Genomic DNA, 19,518 nt, shown 5'->3' on the forward strand with positions numbered 1-19,518 from the left:
TCTGGTAATTGATTTGGATTTTGTTGTAGTTCACTGTAAAGTCTGTATTATATTGTAAACAGTGTTAGTAGCAGATGGGAATCTGTAAAGAGTAACCAGCAGCCTTTTTATTACACTTACATCCTGGTTTTATAGGTTTGAGATATATTATTATTTTTTTTTTAAATAAAGTTTTTAACTCATAGCCAGATTATTATTGCTTTCTTTGCTTCTCACATTAATAAAGAAAATAATTACATTCTTGACTATTAATATATTCCACTCGTATCCTGAAGAGGAGCAAGTGATGAAGCTGACAGAGAGACATTAGTTTGATATTTTACAGAGAGCTGCCTTTATACAACACTCAGAGTACACCTGTGAGGAAAATACATTCAGGGGTTATAACCTTAAATAATAAAGAATAAAGTTAAATATTAAGAGACTCAAACTCCTCCTTCTCAGGTGACACATGAAAGTTAAACTATAACAGCTGTATCTGTTTTGTCATATGAGGAAGTAAACTACATTAAGAGAGAAAAACACGGTGAGTATCACAATTTTACAATTATCTTTAATAGTCAAAATCAATCCTGACTGGTTTAAAGTGAAGTACAACAATAAGCAGTATCAGTTATTTTGAAAGTAGTTTAAATAACATTAGGAGATAAAACACAGAGTCTGTAAATCATCAGATTCCAGCTTTACTTTCAGTTTAACACAGTGTTTGTCTGAATTTATGCAGTTTGTGAATAATTTGATTCTGTGTAAATAACGTCAGGAGGAAACTGTTTTTCATGTGTGCAGGTTATTACTGAGGACTGACTGTTGAGACAGAGCTGTATTTGAGAAAATTAACTGTTGGGATGATTAATAGCTCACTCTGAGGATCATCATCTGTATCTGCTTTTAGATGAAACCATGGCCTCCAGAATGAATCTCTCTGAAGAACATCACACTCAGATAAAGACAGTCAAGAGGTGAGAAAAAACGTTTCACATGTTTCATATTTTTGATGTTCAGAAACAATAAATGCATACTTCAATAGCATTTTCATTAACAGCCAGATTCAGGGAGGTGAATCATATTTACCTGAACACATCGATGTGTCTGTGAGGAAAAATCTTTCAGATCTCTGCAGAGAGGAAGACTCTTCTGTTGAGTCCAGGTGAGATATTATGAGTGTCATATATACTGTAGGTGAGGTGTGTTATTGTCAGCAGTGTCTCTGTTGCTGCTGGATGTTTCTGTGTCTGTCTGTATCTATATGTGTGTATCGGTCTATTTTATTTTATAATGCATGAATGAAAAGGGGCAGATTCATTTTATTGATAGAAAAATAATACTTTAATCTTTTAACTCTCAAGTCACAACAGACTCCTCACTGAAAAAAAAAAAAAAAATGTTGGATTAACATAAAAAAAAAAAAAAAAAAAAAAATATATATATATATATGTACATCGGTTGCACATATTTGTTATTCTCTCTCAACATAATTTATCTCCGTTTATGTTACCTAACTTACGTTTGTCAAATGAACATGATTTTTTAATGTTGGTTTTTTTTTTTTTTTATGTCACGGTACCTCATGTTGATTTAACATGATGTTTGTTTAAATGAAAGCTTTATGCACTATATGCAGTGGTGATTTAATTAATTAAACACAACTATGATAAAATCTATAATAAAACCAGATCAAAATTAATAACAGTTTAAAAAAGCTTTGGTCAACTATAAGCTGCTTTTTTGAAATAAATAAAAGCATTTTAGCAACCTTAATATTGTACATTATTAACCTCTTAAGACCCTGCGCCTCATATGAGGACATTATATTTTAGTGAATGTCTCTGAGACGTTACATGTCTCAGTTTTAACTCTGGATGTCCTGTACACAGCACATTCAGGGCTTTTCAGAGATACCAAATGATTGGATGTTTCACCGTGACCACTCTCTCTCCTGGGTCTTCAGATATGTCTGAAATTAATTTAGTGACACTCCTATGGAAATATGATAATATTTTGTAATTATCATTTAAATCTTATTTTTCAATTGTGTGTCATAAATCAACATCTCAGGAAAATGTTATGGGGTTTCAAATCAAAATATGACTTTCTGTTACGAAACAGGACGTTGGTTTCATACATGTCCTCATATGCGGACACCGGGACTAAAAGCATGTTTATTACGCATTTTGGGAGACATAACAAAATGAATTTTTATTTCAATTATATTTATATGAAATTATATTTCAATATTGAAATATTATATATTATTTTGAAAATCGTGTCAATCATTACTCCCATTATTACACTTCTTTTTTCATTACATGTTGCCCCAAAAATACATTAATATGCAAATTAGATTTAGTTTATAGATACATTGTATATAATGAGAAAACCTGTTTATGGCCATGTTACACACATTTTGCAGAAAGAAAAATGGTATATCGAATCATTCTGTTATAACACAGTTGAGAATCATCTTTATACAAAGTTTGGTAAAAAAAAAAAAAAAAAAAATTATTGAAAACTAAAAATGTATTGGTGATTTTAAAAAATCAATAGTTTTTGCCTATGCATTTTCATTCATGTATTTTATTTTTATTTTTTTAAGAATTTGAGTCCTGATGTCCTCTACTGAGTACTAACTTATGAATGAAATATCTTTTTTTTTCTTTTTTTTTTACATTAATTTTACATTTTTAAATGCTCTAAACAATGTAAAGACATGGAAAAAACTTTTTTCTCGGGTCTTAAGAGGTTAAAAGCAGTAAGGCAATAAACAAAAACATGGAAAAAAATACTGTATGTTTTTTTTCTACAGTACACAACAATCCATACTGATTACAAATATACAAAGACGCATGATATAATAATACTTCACTCCCCTCTCCCCCAAAAAATTACTTGCTTAACGTAATACATTGTTACACAATAAGAACAATGAAAGCATAACTAAAATAAAATTAAAATACATTTCTAAATTTTTTAAGAAGGACTTGAGGAAGATATGAGGCCAAACAGCTTTGGGGCAACATTGATTTCCGAGAGACAAAATGGCGATGGACACGAATCGGTTTCCTTCACAAAGGGCTTCTGAAGAACACATAACTACTTTATTTAGCTTCAACATGACTAATTCTATACGATTGAACATCCTTACAGAATAAATACATGGTACATGATTAAAATATGTTTAGATGAGAAACATAAATTAATCGTGTAGGAAATAAAGATGAAATGCATATTTAAAAGTTCAACAAGCTCCCCATTGCCATTATTCAGTACTGAAGAGAAAGATAAACATTAAAGGGAGGTTGAAACAATAAAGGTGTTTCTGTCGGAGCAGTGTGAGATTTTCAGAAACAGTTTTTATTGTTGTTGTGTTTCAGTCTGTGTGAGAATGAATCTCCTGAACCCAGCTGTGTGTCCATGAAGAGTGACGCGTCAATGAGTCATCCAATTACATTCAGCTCGGGAGACTCATCTGCTGATCTGAGGTGTTGTTCAGCTTACAGTATAAGAAATATATATAAGATATTCATTCATTTACTGATCTGTATTAAATACATTAATACATATTTACAAAAATATTCAATATTTGTTTAACTACAGTCAAAAACATGAAGAACCAGAATCACATTCAGCAAAGAAGAACTTAGACTCCATTTTCAAGGTTGGTTTTGTGTGTGTGTGTGTGTGTGTGGGTGGGTGGGTGTGCGTGTGTCCATCCCGACACAACCCTCTGGGTAAAAGTATTAAGAAATGGAGAAATCTGTGAAATCCTCTGTAATAGTCGCATTTACTTTCCTTCCCACGTCAGATAATTTGTAGGCCACTATAAAGCAGATCAATGATCACTAAAGAAGTTGAATCCATATGTAACCTGACTGCTGCACAAAGATGAACATCAATGTAGCAAACAGCCAATCCAGTCAAACTCCCTCTTTTAACCTCAGTATCTGTAGACGCTGATGTTTGAGCAAACAGTGGAAGTTATTAGCAGGTGTGATATAATTCAGCGATGTTTATTCATGCCTTTGACTAAACTACAAAAAAAGGTTACACTTTATTTCGATAGTCCACTTTAGACATTCTACTAACTATAAGTAACTTTGTAACTACGTGTCAACTACATGTCTACTAACTCTCAGTAGGGTAGGTTTAGGGTTAGTAGAATAAGTTGACACTTGCAAAGTTTCTCAAAGTCAGTATGTTGTATGTTGTGGACCCATCAAAATAAAGTGTTTGAAGATATTGAGCAGACAGTCTACTACTACTCTAATGACTGCTAGTTGACATGTAGTTGCAAGACTGCTAGTTACTTACTGTTAGTAGAATCTCTAAAGTGGACTATCAAAATAAAGTGTTACCCAAAAAATTCAGGCTTGACTCTTGTGTGTTGATCCTTTGGTTCACTTTCTCTGTGACTGAATGGAGGTTTATTGTTTGAATATTCACTATGATTTCAGGAGCTTGAGCACAAAATCATCTCTGTGATGAAGAGTGAGCTGAAAGGTTTTAAGAAACTACTGAGTCCAGATTACCCAGAATGCTCTGAAAGAGACCATTATGATGACGAGGGTCATAACAGAGTCAGAGAGGGGCTTCTGAAGATCACACTGTTGATCCTGAGGAAGATGAACCAGACAGACCTCGCTAACACACTACAGACCAGTAAGAGCTCTGATCAGCAGATTATAACGTTTTTTTATTATGAACCTTCTGTCTTCAGTCACTAATGTTCCTGAATCTCACGACACAATCTAATATCTAACATATCAAACCTAAAAATACATTTATAAAATATTGCTCTGCCAATAACAACAATTATTTCCTTTGATCAGAACTGATGCCTGTGTATCAACAAAAACTCAGATCCAGACTACAGGATAAATATCAGAGAATCAATGAAGGAATGTCCAATCATGGAGACTCAACACGTCTGAATGAGATCTACACAGAGCTCTACATCACAGAGGGAGGCAGTGGAGAGGTCAATAATGAACATGAGCTGAGACAGATTGAGACAGTGTCCAGGAGACCAGAGACACAGGAGACACAAATCAACTGCAACGACATATTTAAACCCTCACCTGGACAAGACAAACCCATCAGAACTGTGCTGACTAAAGGAGTCGCTGGAATTGGAAAAACAGTCTCTGTGCAGAAGTTCATTCTGGACTGGGCTGAAGGAAAAGCCAATCAGGACGTTCATTTCATATTTCCACTTCCTTTCAGGGAGCTGAACCTGATACAGAAAAATCTCAGTCTTGTGGATCTTCTGAACCACCTTCACACAGAAACCAAAGAATTTAAATCAGCAGATTATGATGAATACAAAGTCATGTTCATATTTGATGGTCTGGATGAGTGTCGACTACGTCTAGATTTCCAAAACAACCGTAGCTTGTCTGATGTAACAGAATCGGCCTCAGTGGATGTGCTGCTGACCAACCTCATCAAGGGGAACCTACTTCCTTCTGCTCTCCTCTGGATCACCTCTCGACCAGCAGCAGCCAATCAGATACCTCCTGAGTGTGTCCAACAGGTCACAGAGGTACGAGGATTCAACGACCCTCAGAAGGAGGAATATTTCAGGAAGAGAATAAATGATCAGAGTCTGGCTGATAGGATCGTCACACAAATCCGATCATCAAGAAGTCTGTTCATCATGTGTCACATCCCAGTCTTCTGCTGGATTTCAGCCGCTGTTCTGGAGAGGATGATGGGTAAAGCAGAGCGTGCAGAGATCCCCAAGACTCTCACACAGATGTGCACACACTTCCTGATCTTTCAGACCAAACTGAAGACTCAAAAGTATGATGGGAAATATGAAATCGATTCTCGTCAGGCTAGAAAGACTATTCTGTCTCTAGGAAAACTGGCTTTTGAACAGCTGGAAAAAGGGAACCTGATCTTCTATGAGGAGGACCTGAAAGAGAGCGGCATTGATGTCAGAGAAGTGTCCGTGTACTCAGGAGTTTGTACCCAGATCTTCAGAGAGGAGTCTGGACTGCAGCTGGGGAAGGTGTACAGCTTTGTTCATCTGAGTGTTCAGGAGTTTCTTGCTGCTTTATTTAAGCTGCTGTCCTTTTCTGAACAAAACACAGGACTGAAGAATGTGTTCAGATCACCAATGACCAGTTTACTGAAGGGAGAAGTGGACAAGGCCTTACAGAGTGAGAACGGACACTGGGACCTTTTCCTCCGGTTCCTTCTAGGTCTCTCACTAGAGTCTAATCAGACTCTCTTACAAGGCCTCCTGAGAAAGACATTAAGCAGCTCTCAGATCAATCAGGAAACAGCTGAATACATCAAACAGAAGATCAGAGAGAATCCCTCTCCAGAGAAATCCATCAATCTGTTCCACTGTCTGAATGAACTGAATGATCGTTCACTGGAGCAGCAGGTACAAACATACCTGAGCAGAACAGATGACCGTCGTCTCTCTGGAGTCTCTCTGTCTGCTGCTCAGTGGTCGGCTCTGGTGTTTGTGCTGCTGAACTCAGAAGAAGAGCTGGATGAGTTTAAACTGAGTAAATATGATCCATCAGAAGAATGTCTCCTGAGGCTGCTGCCAGTGATCAAAGCATCTAGAAAGATTGAGTGAGTCTTTGTTTTATTGACTTTATTGTGTACAGCAGGCCTGTGTTTCTCTACACTGTTTCTGTATATTTTGAGGTCTTTATTTGACAGTCAGCTAACATCACAGAGCGCTCTACTAATGACCTGAAGTGTTGAATCAAGTGTGTTTGATAAGAGAGATTCATCCAAACTGTGCAAAGTTGAGGTGTCTCCAGGAACAGGGCTGTGACTCTCTGATATAAATACAAATACTGGATTAGAATAAAACAAATGTTTCTTTGAGTGTGTGTGTGTGTGTGTGTGAGTGAGTGAGTGTGTGTGTGTGTGTGTGGCCGCGCACACGCAAAAATGAATTGGGAAAGTCATTTGAATTCTAGAAAAAGCGAAAGAGCTGCAATGCTCGGGCAAACCGCTATAGAGTTAGAACCGGTGAATGCGGTTTACAGGCTTCATAGAAAGAGAATGAGTCGCTGTAGAAACCGAATACTTCAATGTTTGCTGAATAAACAGCTGAAATCGAGAGCCAGCGCCACGTCCTCATGTATTAAAGAAGAGCGGCTTGATTAAGTGCTGGAAATAGAGGAGGATGGGCGCAGAACGATAACAAAACTCAGAGACATTTACAGACACACACAGCTGTATTGTGCAAACTGTTCATAGCGATGTTTAGATAACTAGATAAGAATTCACATGTTCACGTTTTTTGAAAATACCCAGCAAGCGATTGCATCCCCGCTGGTCTGCTATTTTAGGCAGATTTTTGAAGTGTGGATCTGTGTACCTCGCAGCGCCTGAAAGTAGTCCCCAGCTATATTCTAACTAGTTACCTAGCTGGGGACTACTTTCAGGCGCTGCGTAATATCACTGCACCTGCTGCGGCCATGTTACGGCAGCAAAGTTCCTTGATTATTACGCCGAAATGAGAGTATAGTTCCTAGCCAAATCGGACTAGAAAATCGCAACTTTTCATTTTCCGCCGGTCTTAGTACACGATATAACTACAGAAGAGTGAAGTTTTAAATAGGTAAACTATCGAAACTCTTTGGTCATTTTTGAACGCGATGCTACTGGTCTAATCGGATTCAATGATCTATGCTAAGCTATGCTAAAAGTGCTATCGCCAGACCCGGAGATCGGCTGAATGGATTCAAAAACGGTAAAACTCAACTTATTAACTCTGGGGGAGTTGGTGTTCCTTTAAAAGAAAAAGAGCATGTTATTGTTGGTTTACTTATTTTAACAAATAAAACAACCAACAGTGAACTTAAAGGAAGTTATTGGTTTTATTTCTTGTTTAAAATGCTTCCCAGCTGTGTTCCTCAAGTTCAGCTCTGTTGCTGCCGGGAAGCTTATACAATACAATACAAGTTTATTTGTATAGCACATTTAAAAAACCACTGGTGTTGACCAAAGTGCTTTACAATTAAAAAAGACAGGCAAACACAAAGCATTAAATCACTAGAAAGACAATTGAATTATGAACCTAAAATAAAATTAAAACAAAGTAGAGGAGAAATGCTGGAATCAAAAATAGCAATGCCAATGAGAATCAGGGAATATTGAAAGCCACGGAAAAAAGGTACGTTTTCAAAGCAGATTTAAAAATTGACAAAGTTTGAGCGGATCTAATGTAGGCTGGAAGGCTATTCCATAACTTAGGACCGATGACCACAAATGCGCGATCACCCCTGTTTTTAAGTCTGGTTCCAGGAACATATAGTAAATCAGAGTCCCTAGATCTAAGTAATCTAGATTGTGAAGGCGGATGCAGTAGTTCAGATAGGTACTGTGGTGCCTGGTTCTGCAAAGACTTAAATACAAATAACAAAACTTTGAAATCAATTGTGTATTTGACCGGTAACCAGTGGAGTGAAATCAGAACCGGTGTAATGTGTTCACTTTTACGCTTCGCTTTCAGGAGCCGGGCTGCAGCATTTTGTACTAACTGTAAGCGTGTGACACATGTCTGAGAGGCACCAATGTACAAAGGGTTACAATAGTCAAGTCTGGATGTTACAAATGCATGCATGACAGTTTCAAAGTTCTTACCAGACAAGTAAGGCTTAACCTTTGCTAAAAGACGAAGATGATAGAAACAAGACCTAACCACAGCACTTATCTGCTTATCAAATTTAAGACTGCTATCAAGCAAAAACCCCAAATTCCGAACACAGGTGGTACTGTATGGCAACAGAGTATCAAGATCAACATCGTGAACACTATGATCATTTGAGCCAAACAAAATAAATTCAGTCTTACTCTCATTAAGACTTAAGAAATTACTAGCAAGCCAAAGTTTCAGTTCGTCTAAGCTGTCTAATATAGACTTAAAGGCAAGCTTATCGTCACGCTTTATAGGCAGATAAATTTGTGTGTCGTCAGCATACAGATGAAAAGATACACCATGTCTAGATAAGAGAGAACACAAAGGTAGCATGTAGAGATTAAACAGTACCGGGCCAAGAATGGATCCCTGAGGGACACTAGAAGATAAGTGTATAACGGAAGAAGAGTGGTGTCCAAGGCAGACAGTGTAACTCCTATTAGTCAAATATGATCGAAACCATTGCAGCACTGCACCCCGAAGGCCCACACATGCTTCTAGACGTGATAGGAGAATATTGTGATCAACCAGGTCAAATGCAGAGCTAAGGTCTAGCAGGACCAAGGCCACAGACTGCCCAGTATCAGTGGTAAGCAATACATCATTCATGAGTCTTAAGAGGGCAGATTCAGTACTGTGACGGGCTTTAAAACCAGACTGAAATTTCTTGTGTATATTGTTATCATTCAAACATGGCTGGGAACTATACTCTCATTCCGGCGTAATAATCAAGGAACTTTGCCGCGGCAGCAGGCGCAGTGATATTACGCAGCGCCTGAAAGTAGTCCCCAGCTATATTATAACTAGGTACCTGGCTGGGGACTACTTTCGGGCGCTGTGTAATATCACTGCGCCTGCTGCGGCAGCAAAGTTCCTTGATAATTACGCCGGAATGAGAGTATAGTTCCTAGCCAAATCAGACTAGAAAATCGCAATTTTTCATTTTCCGCCGGTCTTAGTACACGATATAACTACAGAAGAGTCAAGTTTTAAATAGGAAAATTATCGAAACTCTATGGTCATTTTTGAACGTGATGCTACTGGTCTAATAGGATTCAATTATCTATGCTAAGCTATGCTAAAAGTGCTATCGCCAGACCCGGAGATCGGCTGAATGGATTCAAAAACGGTAAAACTCAACTTATTAACTCTGGGGGAGTTGGAGAATGAGCCTATTTCCAAAAAAAGTGGAGTGTTCCTTTAATGTCCAATACAAGCAAACCACGTGATAAAATTAAATCCAGAGTATGACCCTGAATATGAGTGGGGCCAGACACCCACTGATCAAAATCAAATGAGTCAATGAGACTTCGAAACTCTTTTGAGAGTGGTTTAGAGTCACAGCATACATGGATATTAAAATCTCCCAGGATTATGATTTTGTCATGGCTAGTAACAATATCCCCCAGAAACTCAGCAAACTCATTGAGAAAATCTTTGTTTGGCGGGCGATAGATCAAGGCAAACACCACTGAGTAGTTTGGCTGAAACAACAGCACTTCAAAAGTGCAACGAGGGCTAGTTTTTAAACAGTGGCAGAGAGAGTTTTTAAACACTGTTATCACAGCATCTGCCAAATAAGAGAAAAAATTAGCATAAGAAAAGCTTTTTTGACAATGTTTTACTTTAATTACTCTAATTGTGACACGGAGTCATTCTCCTTTGCTTGGATGTCTACTAAAAACAAAAACGAGATATATATTGTGTATCACCATTCAGTGTATTAAAAAAAGAGAGAAGCTCTCTGGTAAATGTTGTGTGTTTTATATACATATTTCTAATGATCGAGAACAGTGCAGTCTTTTCAAAAGCCTCTTTCTGCAGCGGACCACCTCCTTCATGTTGAATTTGGACAGGAGGGAATTTTTTGAAACCCTCGATTATTACTCTGAGCTACATATTTGTATGTATAAATACATAGTAAATTAAATATTTGAATATTTAAACAATCGGAATAATTTTGTTTCTCAATTACATGTTGCCAATATTTAGGTCACGACTACCAGTAAGTAACACTTTTTGATGCCATTGGTATAATAATCAATATTGACGGCATACAGACAAGTTGTCCGCTGGGTCTGTGGTGTTCTGTGCAGGTGCATCAGGTAATGGCTGTTGTGTGTCAGCCCTTAGAAGACTTTATAAAGGAAGGAGGACTTTATAAAGGTTTTGAATGGCCCCATTTTGGTGACAATAAAAAATAATCACAATCACAAATTGTTTTACTATATAAAAACTTGTTTATGAAGTTTACAGCATATATATGTCAAGCAGATCTGCATTTATGGTTAATTCAACTCAGTTTTATTAATACAGCACTAAATCATAAATATTATTACATAGCACTGTTAATACCTAACTCAAAACACAACATTTCAACTTTTAATATATATATACTGTATGTAGATGTACCAAACATATACTACCAAAAGAAAAATATACCATCTGACACATTTAAAAACATTTATCAATCTTCAGTCTGGGTATCACACTAATGTGTTGTTAGTGTGTTAAATGGTGAATGCTGTGCTAGACACACGCCAGCAGCCTGATGTTGTTGGTCCTCTGGAGGGATCTGGAGAGAGCAGCAGGTGTAGTGAAGACAGACAGTGCTGTGTTCTCGTGGAGCCTGTGGTGTCCTGCAGTATTCCTCTCTCAGAGACTCCATGAGGCCTGATGCAGACGCTGGAGAAGCAAACACAAGTTTAGATCACATTCACTGCTGACCAGGCTTCTCCACTCGGCCTCCATCACATGGAATAATAAATTCACCCCTACCGTTTTTATTACAATATGTTTTCTGTTTAGGTTTTAATGCTCTATTATCTATTAAATTTAGCAATTAATCCTCTGAACACATGCTGAACCGTGGGCCTAGTCACGGATCACAACTACGATCTGCTCCCTTCACTAATGTCATGGTTCCTAAACATGATAACAAACAATACAGATAAATAATGAACACATGTAAAAATGAAAACACAGATACAAGACCAAACAGGAATGTTCTTTATGGTTTGTTGTTCGCCCGCTGCTCTCCGGCTGGTAAACTTCATCTCTTCCTAGAGCTTTCAAGCTAGAACCACCAAACTCAGCCCAGCTCTTCAGACCGGTCTGACTCGAGCTGCTATATCTCTTCAGACTGATCGGACTTACAGTTCTCATAAAAATGAAGATTAAAAATCATAAAAATCCCATAGACTTACATTGACGGAATGTTCAGATGAGCCAAGACTATTCAAACTCCAACTGTCAAAATTCAAATGTAAACAAACTGAAGCCCATTACACTCGATCAAGCTTCCCTTCTATGTATTATTTCTAATTCATTCAAACTCATCTAATATTTCTAATCTATCTATCTATCCTAGCGACATGCTAATCATGCTAGAAACTTGCTAATGACATGCTAGTAACTTGCAAATATTGCTAGCAACATGCTAGTAGCATTGCTAATCATGCTAGTAACATGCTAGTCACATGTTAATAATGCTAGAAACATGCTAGTCAGATGATAATCATGCTAACAACATGCTAGTAAAATGCTAATCATGCTATAAACATGCTAGCGACATGCTAGCAACATGCTAGTAATATGTTAATCGTGCTATAAACATGCTAGTAACATGATAATAATGCTAGAAACATGCTAGCGACATGCTAGTCAGATGCTAATCATGCTAACAAAATGCTAGTAAAATGTTAGTCATGCTAGTCATGCTAGCAACATGCTAATCATGCTAGAAACATGCTAGCAACATGCTAGTCACTTGCTAATCATGCTGGCAACATGCTAGTAATATGTTAATCGTGCTATAAACATGCTAGTAACATGATAATAATGCTAGAAACATGCTACCGACATGCTAGTCAGATGCTAATCATGCTAACAACATGCTAGTAAAATGTTAATCATGCTAGAAACATGCTAGCGTCATGCTAGTCATGCTAGCAACATGCTAGTCACTTGCTAATCATGCTGTCAACATGCTAGAAACATGTTATCAACATCTGTCTAATCTAAATGTTCAAACTTCAGGCTTTTACAACTACAGTTTAAGTTTTGCTTCAGTTTTCTATTCTGTACTATTCTATTCTATTCTATTCTATTCTATTCTATTCTATTCTATCAGTTTAAATGCTTTAGTTTGTTTTGATATTACATTATGTTTGGCCTATATTATAAAGCTAATAAATAAGGTTTATTTATTAGACAAGAGTCTCTTGCTCATCAAGGCTGTATTTATTTCAAAAATACAGAAAAAAAAATTATTCCTGTGATCAAAGCTGAATTTTCAGCATCATTACTCCATTCTTCAGTGTCACATGATCCTTCAGAAATCACTCTAATATGCTGATTTATTATCAGTGCTGCTTTTTATATGCAATATTATATAATACATATATATATATATTACATGCGGATTTACAGTGAAACTGTTGTGCTGCTTAATATTTTTTGGAACCTGTTACTTTTTTCTTTGATTAATAAAAAAAGTTAAAAAGAAAAGCATTTATTCAAAATATAATTTTTTTCTAACAATATAAGTCTTATTTTAAATTGCAATAATATTTCACAATATTATTTTTTTTTAAATAATATTCAGTATTTTTTTAATCAAATAGATACAGCCTTGATGAGCATAAGAAACTTCTTTAAAAAACTTTACTGATCCCAAACTTTTAAACGGCGGTGTATTATACTGTAAAAAATGTTTTCTCGGGTAACCTAAAATGTACATCATTTAGTTACATCAAGGGTCAAATCAAATATAAATAGCACATTAGTTAAAAGTTACACACTTTTTTGTGTGTGTGTGCTGTAAAAGGTATGAAGAATGCTTTCGCTCAGGTGCCCGAAATATCCGCCCAATAGAGAAAAGTTTTGCTCAGCAAGAAAAAAAAAAAAAGCGTGTCGGCGCTGCACTCAAACTGCATGGTGACGTAGCAAAGAAAGGATTTTTGGTAACACTTTCTATGAAGCCCGTCTTTATAATAAATTATAAAGGTATTTTTAAGGCATAACGTACGTGTGAATAAATACATTGATAATCATTTGTCTTTCTCCTATTTTTCACCGAGGAAGGCTTTAAGGTGGTAATGATCATGATAACAGTACCTGAATTACACATCTGTCTCCTATGACTGTGATCATAATGTGTCAAACTATCGATATGAACATGTAGAGTAGTCAACAAAAAACTGCTCCAGTAATGAACAGCTGTATGACGTGAAATAAAAATCCTGAACTCTGAAATAATAGACATCTGCTAATCATACAGTTATCTACTTTTCAGAAGTTAGGTCTACTGTGCCGTGATGCATTAATTATTACCAGTAAGTTCACATGTGCTCTGATTAACATTTATTATATTCTAATATTTTATTTATATGGTTACTGTGAATATATTTGGAGAAAAACGCCATTTTTGTTCGCTGAATAGGGCTTCATGATTTGCTTTTGATTTTTAGGTGATATTTCTTGGAAAGTGAATTATAAACAGTGAAAAAACACTCATAGGTAGCTATTTATGCAGTTTATTTTATTATCAAAGCCTATGTGATAACATAACCTGAGGCTAAAAGCTGTGATATTAATGTTGTCCACTAGAGAGAGCCACAGGATACAGAATGGGACTATTTGAAGCTTATGAAAATCAATTTCCATACTTTTGAACAGAAGTAAATGCATAGAACACTTTCATTTAACTATGATGTACTGACAGTATAGTTTTATATAATCAGTGTACATTGAAATCTGTGAATCTTGTCCCCAAAATGTTACAAATGTTTTTGTTTTCTAATAAGCTGTCTTACAGTTTCTCTCGAATACTAACCAGAATTCATGAAACAATTTTCTATAAACACAATCTCTATAAACACATTTGGATTATACTGCCATTCTCTTAGCAATATATGCTGCTTACAAGAGAGCCGTGAACTGGTTGTTCCTGGTTGTTGTTTTACAAGTTATTATACTTCTTCTAAATAATATTGTCAGTTCATTAATTAGCTAATATATTGCAGTGTAAATTTACTCGTCATATTTTAGTCAAAATATCATGACTGTAGTGGTAAAAACAAGCTTCAACTTTCCAATTTTGTCCCTTGTTTCTTGGCCACTGTGGGAGGTGTTGATGCAATAATCCGACGCGTGCAAAGTAGCATGAATAGATCCAGAAAGACTTGTTGAAACAATAAGTGAAGTTTATTAAACCAAAATTAGCTTGAATTGCAACATAAAACAAACAAATATCTTAAAGGCTAATTGCAGGCTTGTTGCACCATGCCATCTTAGCTGCGTGCGCACGGTCGAAAGACTGTATGCTCTCGCACCAGCACCCCTCTCCTGTCAGGGGTGGCATATCCTTTTAAACATTTTCCCTTCACACCCAAAGAGGGCACACACTCAGAGAAATAAACAACATTAACAATAAAGCAGCAAACTAATATTTAAATGAACATATAGAAAAATGAAATTAGATAGTAAGCATGGCTCCTACAATAACTATTTAAAGAAGATTATGAAATATTCGTAAGTTCAGTTATCACACCCCATATGTGTGTGTGTGTGTGTGTGTGTGTGAGAGAGAGAGAGAGAGAGAGGAGTGTGTGTGTGAGAGAGAGAGAGGGGGAGGGAGTGTGTGTGTGTGTGTGTGTGTGTGTGTGTGCGAGAGAGAGAGAGAGGGAGGGAGTGTGTGTGTGTGTGTGAGAGAGAGAGAGAGAGAGGGAGGGAGTGTGTGTGTGTGTATGTGTGTGTGTGTGCGCGTTTTTGTGGCAAATGAGGACATAAATTTGTATAATGACAAGGGTATGACAGGTATTACAAGGAGAAGGTGACTTTTCACGACATTACCCCATGTCCCCACTTTTCAAAACCATTATGCCTATGGAGAGTCCCTGTAAACCACAAAAATAGTACAGTATAAAAACCATTACGCCTATGGAGACCCCACAAGGATAGCAAACCAGACATTTGTGTGTGTGTGTGTGTGTGAGTGAGTAAGAGAGAATGTGTGTGTGTGTGTGTGTGTGTGTGTGTGTGTGTGTGTGTGTGTGTGTGTGTGTGTGAGTGAGTGAGTGAGTGAGTGAGTGAGTGAGTGAGTGAGTGAGAGAGAGAGAAAGTGACAGTTGAGATTCAAATTCATGAACATTCCGCCATTTTAAGTCTATGGGATTGTTTTGCCTTCTTTTTCATCCGCTGTGCGAACATCATAGGTCCGATCGCTTAGAAAAGATACAGCACTCTTCTCCTCAATGAGCCGGTCGATTTGAAACCTCATGGTGTCACTTCATGGGTCTGTGATAAACGGTTAATGAACTTAACTCATCTTTGTTTTTTCTGTATTTTCTCTGCAGTCTTTCCAGCTGTGATATTACACAGAAAGGCTTTGCTGCTCTGAGTTCAGCTCTGAGATCAAACCCCTCACACCTGACAGAACTGAATCTGAACAATAATAAACCAGGAGACTCAGGAGTGAAGCTGCTCTCTGCTCTACTGGAGGATCCACACTGTAAACTGAAGAAACTACGGTGAGTGTTATTATATTACTGAACACAAGAACTGTGTGAAAATACTGCCAAACAAAAACATTTCATGTTAAAGGGATAGTTCACCCAAAAAAGAAAACTCTGTCGTCACTTTACTTATATTCAAGTCATTTCAAAACAGTTTGACTTAAGAACATAAGAGAAGATATTTTGAGAAATGTGTTTTGTCCACAAAATGGAAAGCAATGATACCCAAACTACTGTGTGTCACAGAAGAAAGAAGGTCATACAGGTTAGGAGCGACATGCAGGGAAGTACATAAGTGGTGTGCAGCGAAGCTAGTATTTGTCTCTGTAACAATCACAAAATTATTCGTGTCTGTATTCGGATAAAACCGGAAGTAGGCGGAGCTTGAACCGGAACGTCCTACAGTTATACTTGATAAGACCATTATGTCTATGGTTTTACGCACTGAATTAATAAAGCATTAAAAAAATGTCTAATGTTTTACAGCCTTTCTTTTTTTTCGTAGTTATCACTGAACAAATATGCCATGTTTAACTAAAATATATTTTTTAATGATTATAACATTTATTTAAATATCTTCTTACAGTCGGAGCCGATACCCTTGTATAGGCAGTGCTTCGAGATGCAGTGCGGTTATGCTTCAGGGAACGCGAGTTCGAGTCCCATTTTGGGGACCTTTCATGATCCAATCAATAAATATTTAAGTATCTTCCAATTAAAACAGTAAGGGTTCCTATGCAGTGGTAACACTTTACAGTAAAGTTAATTAGTTAACAACATTAGTAAACATGAACTAAGAATGAACAATACTTCTACAGCATTTATTAATCTTAGTTAATGTTAATTTCAGCATTTACTAATGCATTATTAAAATCACAAGTTGCATGTGTTAACATTAGTTAATGCACTGTGAACTAACATGAATAAACAATGAACAACTGTATTTTCATTAACTAACATTAACAAAGATTAATAAATAGTGTAATAAATACATTAACTAATGTTAATAAATGACACCTTATTGTAAAGTGTTACCTATGCAGTTTAGAAATAAGGAAATTGATTTAGGTAGTTTCCAGGAAATGCATGGAAAAAGGCAAAAGCAACACTGACAGCAATACTTCACACACTTGTGTTTGTGTTTGTGTTTGTGTAAAACAACATGATTTCCTTCGGCTCACCGGTTCCTGCACAGTTTAAACAAATTTCACTCAAGTAACTTGCAGGTCTGGAAAAGTATGGAAAAAAAGAGCATAGTAGCTATAGCCTATGTGTAATGGGGTGATCCCCTTTGGTGAGTTTTCCGTTCTGTGCGGGTGGATGGAGTTGGGCGGAAGTCCAGTTTACGGCCCCTTTAAAAGAAAGCGCGGAGATTTCCATTTACTTCCGTTTCTTCCGGCATGGTATACTGGCTGCATGTGGATCGTGTCGAGAAAACTATTTGATGTGCGTTAAGCTTGGAGCTAGTAAACACAGTAACCTGTATAAGGTTGGAATTCTTCTCTAACTCTGGGCGTGGGCCTGAGCGTATTCAACCGCATCAACGCATTTCAGGGTACGTGATTGTATTGATTTGTTGCCGCATTACTTTGAGTGGTGGCATTGACTAACAGCGGATCTGGGTTTTTTATAGCTTGATCCAGGCAGGATTGATGGATCGTTCACCACTCGTATTGAGAGCCAGTTAAGTGTGCTGCAGGTAGGTTCTCATAGGGTATTTTGTAAGTTGTTTTGGTATTTAAAGACGTCATTTTAAATTTTAGTGTATATGTGTCTAATGGCCATCGGGTAATTATTTTATAGAAATTTGTCCGTTGTTGTCTTGCTGCTGTGCGGCGGCTTGCTTGTGCTGCGGAAAAGTAATTTGCTTCCCTTCAGGGATATTGGACTGTGTGTGTTCAAGTCGCATGATAGCGAGTTAATCGTGTGTGTTTGTATGGAGTGTGAGCGTGTGGTTGTTGTTGCTGCTGTTGTTGTTGGTGTGTGTGTGTGTGTGTGTGTGTGTGTGTGTGCGTGCGTGCGTGTGTAAGATTAACTGGTGGTGTTTTGTTCTTTTTATTCCGATTGATTCAATTGTAGTTTCTGTAATGTTGTATTTTGTGTTGTGAGAATTGTGTGTGGCTATTGTTATCTTTGATTGTCAATCCCCTTCTAACCAACAAGGGCTATCATCTGTGGGGAGGGTTTACTGTTGTTTTTTTTGTTGTTGTTTGGTTTGTTTGTAGTGTGGGTTGTGGTTTTGGTTATTTATTTTTGAGTGAGGTTAATCTAATTTTGTTTTATTGGTTTGTGGGGAAGTGTGAATTTTGAAGGATTTTGTTGTATTGCATTTGGGTTTTTTTTTTCTTTTTTTCCTTCTCCTTATTAAATGTTGAACTATCCCAAGGGATATTGAGGTCATCAAGTCAAGATACATTAGTACAGGTGGCCACTGAATGCTATTTTTATGTAAAAACAGTATTGTATTTGAAATTTGTGTTTTTCTAATGAATTGTTTTGTATGATACATATTTGAGCGTCAATTAAAGAAGAGTGTTTGTACACCTCTCTGCTTGTCTCTTCCATTTGCTTGGAAAACCATGTAGTGGTGGAAAATAGCTACATTATTATGTCATGTCTTAGGTGGCATTTGCCCGCCTGGTTACATATGGAAAAATATTTGTCAGTGATGGGCAGTAGTGTCGCTACAAGTAGACGCTACTAGTTTAACTACATTTCTCAGTAGCGTGGTGGTAGCGTCACTGTTTTCTGAATCAAATAGCTTTTCAGTAGTTAAGCTTTTTTTTGATCAAGTAGCGTGGTAGCGTCAACAAAAGCTAACGTTACATTTTCCAAAGAAAGCATTCTGAAATTTGAGCTCAAATCAGAAATATAACAGCTACGGATCACTGATCCTGGATCAGTAAGTGACGCCACAGACACTAAAGCTCGTAACGCCATTGGCTCCTCAAACTGTCAGTCAAACCTCATTATTCCTCCCGCCTCTCTCATGAATGAAGTGCGACGTGCAGTTTAGAGCATCTCAGCTTGTTTGCAGTCTGAAGATAAATAAAGAACTGTTGATTGAATAAGTACAGCGGTTTCTTTACTCAAAAAACACTATTTATAAAGGCTAATGCTTTTTTTTGTTTGTTTGTTTGTTTTTTGTTTTTGAGGAGCGGCAAAGAGTTTCTCTAGCATTTGTTGTCAAGTCACAGCCAAATAGCTCGTGCGAAGCGCTGAATCTTTCATAATATGATACTTTGGCCAAATAACAGAAAAAAAGCCAACATAATGACAGAAAACTGAGGAAAACGGGACACGAGTCAGGGAAAAAATAAATAAATAAAA

At 36.9% G+C, this 19,518-nt stretch overlaps 1 pseudogene; it reads left to right on the forward strand.

The window, feature by feature from the left end:
* LOC131529976 (NACHT, LRR and PYD domains-containing protein 3-like) overlaps positions 1–19,518 on the forward strand; it is a 540,773-nt pseudogene that overhangs the window by 451,022 nt on the left and 70,233 nt on the right.

This window comes from Onychostoma macrolepis, chromosome 22 (genome assembly GCF_012432095.1).
Source record: "Onychostoma macrolepis isolate SWU-2019 chromosome 22, ASM1243209v1, whole genome shotgun sequence".
Taxonomy (NCBI): Eukaryota; Metazoa; Chordata; class Actinopteri; order Cypriniformes; family Cyprinidae; genus Onychostoma; species Onychostoma macrolepis.